Raw genomic sequence first — 11,698 nt, forward strand, 5'->3', positions numbered from 1 at the left:
TTTTTTTTTTTTTTTTTTTTTTTTTTTTTTTTTTTTTTTTTTTTTTTTTTTTTTTTTTTTTTTTTTTTTTTTTTTTTTTTTTTTTTTTTTTTTTTTTTTTTTTTTTTTTTTTTTTTTTTTTTTTTTTTTTTTTTTTTTTTTTTTTTTTTTTTTTTTTTTTTTTTTTTTTTTTTTTTTTTTTTTTTTTTTTTTTTTTTTTTTTTTTTTTTTTTTTTTTTTTTTTTTTTTTTTTTTTTTTTTTTTTTTTTTTTTTTTTTTTTTTTTTTTTTTTTTTTTTTTTTTTTTTTTTTTTTTTTTTTTTTTTTTTTTTTTTTTTTTTTTTTTTTTTTTTTTTTTTTTTTTTTTTTTTTTTTTTTTTTTTTTTTTTTTTTTTTTTTTTTTTTTTTTTTTTTTTTTTTTTTTTTTTTTTTTTTTTTTTTTTTTTTTTTTTTTTTTTTTTTTTTTTTTTTTTTTTTTTTTTTTTTTTTTTTTTTTTTTTTTTTTTTTTTTTTTTTTTTTTTTTTTTTTTTTTTTTTTTTTTTTTTTTTTTTTTTTTTTTTTTTTTTTTTTTTTTTTTTTTTTTTTTTTTTTTTTTTTTTTTTTTTTTTTTTTTTTTTTTTTTTTTTTTTTTTTTTTTTTTTTTTTTTTTTTTTTTTTTTTTTTTTTTTTTTTTTTTTTTTTTTTTTTTTTTTTTTTTTTTTTTTTTTTTTTTTTTTTTTTTTTTTTTTTTTTTTTTTTTTTTTTTTTTTTTTTTTTTTTTTTTTTTTTTTTTTTTTTTTTTTTTTTTTTTTTTTTTTTTTTTTTTTTTTTTTTTTTTTTTTTTTTTTTTTTTTTTTTTTTTTTTTTTTTTTTTTTTTTTTTTTTTTTTTTTTTTTTTTTTTTTTAGGCCCTCTAAATAATACCCACACTGACGGCTCCGCACGCTATTAAAGAAAAAGCGTGTCGGGCGCTCATCCAAAAGAAGTAACTGCCTGCCTGCCTGCACAATGTAACCCCGAGCTTCAGCCTCATAGTGGGCTTTTAAGGCCTCACTAGCATCACTGAGCCTCCTATAATCACCCTCTCGCCAGGCTGTATTGAGAACCCTGAACCATCTTCCGACCTGCTCCTTCCTTTTCTTTGCCATCTTCTGACCCCACCAGCGACATAAAATAGCAATCCTCTTTTTTAAGTCTTTCCACCAGTCTGCTTGTGTGTCATACAGCACCCTGTATGGGGAGGCGTTACCCTGGAGTTTCTCCAGGTGGGTCCTGCAGCCTGTGGCTCAAACACCCTAAACATATCCACCAAGCCAGCTCCAGCCACCACCTGGGCCAGCTCCCCCCCCCCTCTTCCACATCCACATTAAAATCCCCGCCCACCAATAACACTCTGTTAGTGCTGAATAGAGGTTATAAGAGACGAAAAAAACCTTGACTTTCGCCTGCTCTACATGGAGCATAGACCCCTACAGCCCTAAACTTTACCCCCCTCCAGCTCCCATCTACACAAATCACCCTTTCTGGAAACACTACTACATTGCTCTCAACAACCCAATCCCAAGACTTAAACAGAATTCCCACCCCATCCCCTTTCCTCACCAGCCCCCAAACCAAGGCCCCACTTCCCACCCTTTGGAAAAAATAACCCCCTCTGCCTCTGAACTTAAATGGCATTCCTGCAGGAAACACAAATCAAAGTGGACAGAATGCAAACTCAAAAACACTGCAGCCTTTTTAAGGGACTGCTTAATCCCACGCACATTTAATGTGGCAAGTGAAAATAAATGCATCTTCTCTCTCTCTCTCTCTCTCTCTCTCTCTCTCTCTCTCTCTCTCTCTCTCTCTCTCTCTCTCTCTCTCTCTCTCTCTCTCTCTCTCTCTCTCTCTCTCTCTCTCTCTCTCTCTCTCTCTCTCTCTCTCTCTCTCTCTCTCTCTCTCTCTCTCTCTCTCTCTCTCTCTCTCTCTCTCTCTCTCTCTCTCTCTCTCTCTCTCTCTCTCTCTCTCTCTCTCTCTCTCTCTCTCTCTCTCTCTCTCTCTCTCTCTCTCTCTCTCTCTCTCTCTCTCTCTCTCTCTCTCTCTCTCTCTCTCTCTCTCTCTCTCTCTCTCTCTCTCTCTCTCTCTCTCTCTCTCTCTCTCTCTCTCTCTCTCTCTCTCTCTCTCTCTCTCTCTCTCTCTCTCTCTCTCTCTCTCTCTCTCTCTCTCTCTCTCTCTCTCTCTCTCTCTCTCTCTCTCTCTCTCTCTCTCTCTCTCTCTCTCTCTCTCTCTCTCTCTCTCTCTCTCTCTCTCTCTCTCTCTCTCTCTCTCTCTCTCTCTCTCTCTCTCTCTCTCTCTCTCTCTCTCTCTCTCTCTCTCTCTCTCTCTCTCTCTCTCTCTCTCTCTCTCTCTCTCTCTCTCTCTCTCTCTCTCTCTCTCTCTCTCTCTCTCTCTCTCTCTCTCTCTCTCTCTCTCTCTCTCTCTCTCTCTCTCTCTCTCTCTCTCTCTCTCTCTCTCTCTCTCTCTCTCTCTCTCTCTCTCTCTCTCTCTCTCTCTCTCTCTCTCTCTCTCTCTCTCTCTCTCTCTCTCTCTCTCTCTCTCTCTCTCTCTCTCTCTCTCTCTCTCTCTCTCTCTCTCTCTCTCTCTCTCTCTCTCTCTCTCTCTCTCTCTCTCTCTCTCTCTCTCTCTCTCTCTCTCTCTCTCTCTCTCTCTCTCTCTCTCTCTCTCTCTCTCTCTCTCTCTCTCTCTCTCTCTCTCTCTCTCTCTCTCTCTCTCTCTCTCTCTCTCTCTCTCTCTCTCTCTCTCTCTCTCTCTCTCTCTCTCTCTCTCTCTCTCTCTCTCTCTCTCTCTCTCTCTCTCTCTCTCTCTCTCTCTCTCTCTCTCTCTCTCTCTCTCTCTCTCTCTCTCTCTCTCTCTCTCTCTCTCTCTCTCTCTCTCTCTCTCTCTCTCTCTCTCTCTCTCTCTCTCTCTCTCTCTCTCTCTCTCTCTCTCTCTCTCTCTCTCTCTCTCTCTCTCTCTCTCTCTCTCTCTCTCTCTCTCTATATATATATATATATATATATATATATATATATATATATATATATATATATATATATATATATATATATATATATATATATATATATATATATATATATATATATATATATATATATATATATATATATATATATATATATATATATATATATATATATATATATATATATATATATATATATATATATATATATATATATATATATATATATATATATATATATATATATATATATATATATATATATATATATATATATATATATATATATATATATATATATATATATATATATATATATATATATATATATATATATATATATATATATATATATATATATATATATATATATATATATATATATATATATATATATATATATATATATATATATATATATATATATATATATATATATATATATATATATATATATATATATATATATATATATATATATATATATATATATATATATATATATATATATATATATATATATATATATATATATATATATATATATATATATATATATATATATATATATATATATATATATATATATATATATATATATATATATATATATATATATATATATATATATATATATATATATATATATATATATATATATATATATATATATATATATATATATATATATATATATATATATATATATATATATATATATATATATATATATATATATATATATATATATATATATATATATATATATATATATATATATATATATATATATATATATATATATATATATATATATATATATATATATATATATATATATATATATATATATATATATATATATATATATATATATATATATATATATATATATATATATATATATATATATATATATATATATATATATATATATATATATATATATATATATATATATATATATATATATATATATATATATATATATATATATATATATATATATATATATATATATATATATATATATATATATATATATATATATATATATATATATATATATATATATATATATATATATATATATATATATATATATATATATATATATATATATATATATATATATATATATATATATATATATATATATATATATATATATATATATATATATATATATATATATATATATATATATATATATATATATATATATATATATATATATATATATATATATATATATATATATATATATATATATATATATATATATATATATATATATATATATATATATATATATATATATATATATATATATATATATATATATATATATATATATATATATATATATATATATATATATATATATATATATATATATATATATATATATATATATATATATATATATATATATATATATATATATATATATATATATATATATATATATATATATATATATATATATATATATATATATATATATATATATATATATATATATATATATATATATATATATATATATATATATATATATATATATATATATATATATATATATATATATATATATATATATATATATATATATATATATATATATATATATATATATATATATATATATATATATATATATATATATATATATATATATATATATATATATATATATATATATATATATATATATATATATATATATATATATATATATATATATATATATATATATATATATATATATATATATATATATATATATATATATATATATATATATATATATATATATATATATATATATATATATATATATATATATATATATATATATATATATATATATATATATATATATATATATATATATATATATATATATATATATATATATATATATATATATATATATATATATATATATATATATATATATATATATATATATATATATATATATATATATATATATATATATATATATATATATATATATATATATATATATATATATATATATATATATATATATATATATATATATATATATATATATATATATATATATATATATATATATATATATATATATATATATATATATATATATATATATATATATATATATATATATATATATATATATATATATATATATATATACAAAAGTCTTGGGAAAACATGTTTACTATAGGTTTTGTGGCCTTATTTCAGTGAGTTTTTTTGCTTTTTCAAAAACGACGCATAAACCTTATTTTGTCAAAAATACAAACACACACATAAGTTGTTTACATATTATGGTAGCCCAGTTTGTGCTGAATACAGTGTAATAAGTCTTTTGTCAATAATATATTTTAAAAGCAACTAAAAAGAACCAAATGTAAGAGCATGTCAAAATCTCTCAAGAGGCCAAAAACACCCTCAGACTCCAGAGGATTAACTTCTGCTGAAGCATCCACCTTTAATTCAAGCCGAACTGTGCGCCTAGGCCGCACTACTGGCTTCGTAGACAATGGGTCGCATAATGAGCTGTCGATTACATAATGAGCTGTGGATCACTGAGCCAGGATCACAGTGAGAAGTACAGTACTACTAAAAGGAATGCGTTTCCTTTATGGTTTATTTAAAATACACATTAGCAAGGACAGCATTAAAAAGGAAATTGTGTAACAATAAAACAATACAGTACAGTATGTATAAAAAATAAAGAGTGCAACAAAAACAATACACTACAGTAGGGTTCCGCAAATCCTAGCATGTAGGGCTACAATACTATGCATTAAATAATAATAGTGTATCCATTTGAGGAATCGGCAAGAACAAACAACTTGAACCCCCACTTAGTTGGCTTGGCTTTTATGTACTGTGTCATCCCAGTGTTAGCTTTGCATGCTACCATCCTCTCATCCACGGCTTAATGTCTACTAGGATGATAAATTGCTTTGCATGTCTTACGGATTGTGTCCATACGCGGTTTCACTCTGAACAGACGGTCATGTTCAGATGTTCCCCCTCTTTCTGTCATTTTCTTTGTCTGCATCTGGGTGACTCATGTGTACATTCCACAACGTTGTCCTGTATCTGTCCCTTGACACAATTGTTGCTGGAAAATGAACTGTGAAAATGCTGCTCTATTCCTAATTTGCCAGTAGTCTATGATGGAGGGCAACTTTACCATTGCCATGTAAAATAAGAGCCCAGTGTAGTGATACATCTCACTCACGGTTACATCTCTCCATTTGTATTTGTGTCCCTTGGCTATTGACTTGGCAGCTTGAGCATTTGTGTTGTGGCACAGAGTTGACAACACTCTCCGGGAAAAACATTTTATATAGACTACATGGAGAATGAGAGTCAGAAGACCTCAGTTGAGTTCCAGGTTCATGTGCGGGCAGGAATCGCAGAGTCTGTGGAACTGTGTCGTTATCTGTCTGATCCTTCCATGACATGGTGGACTGTGTATGCTGCCTTTGCCCTTTTTGGAGCAGGTGCTTGATCACATCTGTTTATGAAACACACACACACACACACACACACACACACACACACACACACACACACACACACACACACACACACACACACACACACACACACACACACACACACACACACACACACACACACACACACACACACACACACACACACACACACACACACACACACACACACACACACACACACACACACACACACACACACACACACACACACACACACACACACACACACACACACACACACACACACACACACACACACACACACACACACACACACACACACACACACACACACACACACACACACACACACACACACACACACACACACACACACACACACACACACACACACACACACACACACACACACACACACACACACACACACACACACACACACACACACACACACACACACACACACACACACACACACACACACACACACACACACACACACACACACACACACACACACACACACACACACACACACACACACACACACACACACACACACACACACACACACACACACACACACACACACACACACACACACACACACACACACACACACACACACACACACACACACACACACACACACACACACACACACACACACACACACACACACACACACACACACACACACACACACACACACACACACACACACACACACACACACACACACACACACACACACACACACACACACACACACACACACACACACACACACACACACACACACACACACACACACACACACACACACACACACACACACACACACACACACACACACACACACACACACACACACACACACACACACACACACACACACACACACACACACACACACACACACACACACACACACACACACACACACACACACACACACACACACACACACACACACACACACACACACACACACACACACACACACACACACACACACACACACACACACACACACACACACACACACACACACACACACACACACACACACACACACACACACACACACACACACACACACACACACACACACACACACACACACACACACACACACACACACACACACACACACACACACACACACACACACACACACACACACACACACACACACACACACACACACACACACACACACACACACACACACACACACACACACACACACACACACACACACACACACACACACACACACACACACACACACACACACACACACACACACACACACACACACACACACACACACACACACACACACACACACACACACACACACACACACACACACACACACACACACACACACACACACACACACACACACACACACACACACACACACACACACACACACACACACACACACACACACACACACACACACACACACACACACACACACACACACACACACACACACACACACACACACACACACACACACACACACACACACACACACACACACACACACACACACACACACACACACACACACACACACACACACACACACACACACACACACACACACACACACACACACACACACACACACACACACACACACACACACACACACACACACACACACACACACACACACACACACACACACACACACACACACACACACACACACACACACACACACACACACACACACACACACACACACACACACACACACACACACACACACACACACACACACACACACACACACACACACACACACACACACACACACACACACACACACACACACACACACACACACACACATCGTCACAATCTTCTTCGGATGAAAAGATAAATTCTCCATCACTGTCCAAAACCAACAGTGTAGCGTGTCAAATGTTTTATGCCACTGTCCGGGGGGCGTGTGACTCAACGTGTGAACTGTTGTACCTGTGAATAGCGGGGGGGCGTGTCCGGTCGCAGCTCATTATCAGATAATGAGCTGCGGTGGAAAATCTGTGCCTCTACATGGTTTCACATGATTTATATTCATTGGAAACATATGTTTTTTATTTATTTAAATCTTATTTTCGACTTATTCTAAAACTACACACTTTAAGCTGTCTAAAGATCTATTTTTTATTTCCGTGTGTCAGCTATTGGCCGAGTTTCAGCGCTTTTTGATGACGTGTTTCTAAACGAAGTTTACGCAGACAAGGGCGACAGATGGCGCACCCTGAATATTTTATTCATTTAAAAAAAATACAACGTTTTGTTTATATAGTGAGCATACAGAAATGAAAGTAGACCCTTTACAGATTTTAATGATGTATTACTTTGACATGTTTGATCGAATATGACCGAGCAGTTTAAGCTCTTTTTGCTGGCATCTGAAAAAAAGCACGTTTGGGCGCCTGCGGCAATTCAGACTCCAGAGGGTTAAGTCGCGTGCAAGAAACACCGGCTCGTTTCATATCTGTGCTCGGTCGCTGACATTCTGGGTTTTTTCTATCAAGGTCTATTTAGTGGCTATCGCTGCATGTCACGCCACTGCGGTGGGACAGCACCTCCTTTTCCGTGGATTTATGAAGGGCGCGCGCCGCTCCATCCCGGTCTCCGAAGGTGTGGTCCCGGATTGGGTTCTTGGGATATCTCTGTCGAGAAAAATATTTTAATCAACCATATCTAGCGTGTGTTATAATCAAACTAATATTAATCAAACAAAATTAACCTAATTAAATATAGAACTTATTAAATACAATAGAAGTAGTCTGACAGAACCTATTTGATCTATATGTTAATCAAACCTTTAGTTACATCAAGTATTAATAATAATAATAATGTATTTACATGTGTGAGTAGGATAGAATCTGACTGAATGTTATGAGTGTATGAAATAGGCAAAGAAGGACAGGAAACAAACTTGATGGAGATTAAGCATCTTTATTGAAATAGCAGGGCGTGCGGGGTTCTGCAGCTGCAGGAGACATGGAGGAGTAGCTAGGCCCAAGGCCGGGCGAAGACACAGAAGCATGGGCAGGAGACATGAAAGAGCAGCTTGGCCCGAAGCCAGGTGAAGGCACAGAAGCACGGTGACTTGGCAGAGCAACAGGAGACGTAGGGGAATAATCAGTGGGAGACCAGTGTGAAGGACAGGGAGAAAACTGTGGTGTCGTGTCAGGGAAGCAGGAGCATCCATGACGGCTGTTGAGGTCAGGAGAAGTCTGTGTGCTCCTGTCACGATATTATTGCCCGCACAATGCGAGGAGGCACGAAGGCATTAGCTGGGACACTTGGGCTGGAGAGATGTTCAAGCAAATAAATAAGCTCAGTGGCAAGTGAGGAGAGCTGAAACTGGCGACATTGTCGGCGAAGAATGCCCAACTGAGTCGTTCTGGGAGGCAAACGTGGTGGAGCTGAGCAAAAGAGACCAACAGAGATAAGATATTAGACAGGGTCAAATCACGGTGACGACGGGCATAAGCAAAAGATAACACTCATGCAAGAAAAAGATTCTACACACAGTGTAACATTCAGTTCAGAATGCACAATTAAAATATAACCTAGGCGCATACAACTATTAATTAAAAGTATTATAATCAAGCACAGTATACAAACAATGATATAACTCAATTAAATGAAAGTAGAATAGCAAAACAGCATTATAAAAAGAATAAAATAAATAGGGTTTTATACTCACTCATATTTTTTTTAATATAAAGTTGTGGGCCGAGAATAAGGGGAAACGGAAAAGACAGGAACCCCAAATATGGTGTTGTTTGAAGGAATAAAAGCCAAGGCCAAAGATAAGGGGAATTAGGAAAAGAAGACAGAAATGGAAAGTAAGGGAATTAGGAGAAGAGAAGACAGAAAATGGAAAATAAGGGACAAGGAACGGCAAGAAGGCAGACATAAGGGGAATTTCTCAAGGCCAAAGAATTTGAAAAAATAGAAAAGACACGGTGGCTACAGGGTATAAATACAAGCGTGAAACGAACAGTCAGTGTACTTCCTCACTATGGCGTGCTCTATCATTTGTTGATGTGCTGTTCATTTTGATGTGACGTACCCACCTTCTACTGAGCTCTTTGGAACGTGCATGGAAATAAAGAAGTTTTGCTTTTACTCATCCAGGACTGAGGATCCTTCATTGGCGGTTTGTGTCTATTATATTTGTGTTTTTTCTAGAATTGGCTGGGCATTATTGGGAATCCTCTGAGCAAAGAAATCCACCCTCGATGTGTCGCCTCAGAGACGGGCTCTGAGTTCCGACATCTCCCTTAGGCTTCCGTCCTTCAGGACGGCTCTGCTTCTGGTTTTTGGCTTCCGCCCAACGTGCCAGTCATTTGCATGCACTCTCGGTTCATTCCTCGTGCTCCAAATTCTCGTTCAAAGGATATAGTGTTTTGCTTAGGCCTAACCCGGCCTTCGTGCCTAAATGCTTTCCAGCCTTCACTGGTGAGGTGATTGTGCTCCCTGCCTTTCTTCCTTCTCCTTTTTCCTCTGCGGAGGACCAGGGGTTAAATGCTTTGTGCCCTGTGCATGCCCTACAGGTTACTTGGACAGGACAAACTCTTTTCTAAGGAGCAACCAGCTCTTCATCTCTTGGGCCCCGCCGAAAACACAGGGAACCCCATCTCTAAGCAATGCCTCTCTCGTTGGCTGGTAGTGGCCTTCTCCTTAGCGTATGAATCGAGAGGCGTGCAGCTTTCTGGCGGTCTTGGTGTGGGCTCTTCGTAGCCACGTGCTACTAAGCCTGCACTACTTTCAACTCCGTCTGCCCTAGTTCTGTATATTTCAAGCGTATAGTTCCCCTTTTTCTTGAGACCCAGGTTGGTCCATTCACATATTGTTGGTCATCATCGGGGTTCTAACATGCGTGTTACCACATGTCGTGTTTTTTCCATGGCTGGGTTTTTATCCCGAGCTGTATATTGAGTCTGCTGCTTTGTGACATGCCGTGCATCACCTGTTTGGCCGTCCTCTGGCTTACAGGGCCTCGCTGTGAGTGTATTGGGCAACCGGGGAGTTGTCTATATCTCCCATAGGTGGATCTCGAACACGAGATGGTGAAAGAGAACAATAGGTTACTTTTGTAACCCCGGTTCTCTGAAACATCGAGTGGAGAGATGGGAAGGACAATGGGAAGGACTGGGGAGTTGTCTATATCTCCCATAGGTGGATCTCGAACACGA

Source organism: Silurus meridionalis, chromosome 8, assembly GCF_014805685.1.
Source record: "Silurus meridionalis isolate SWU-2019-XX chromosome 8, ASM1480568v1, whole genome shotgun sequence".
Classification (NCBI taxonomy): Eukaryota; Metazoa; Chordata; class Actinopteri; order Siluriformes; family Siluridae; genus Silurus; species Silurus meridionalis.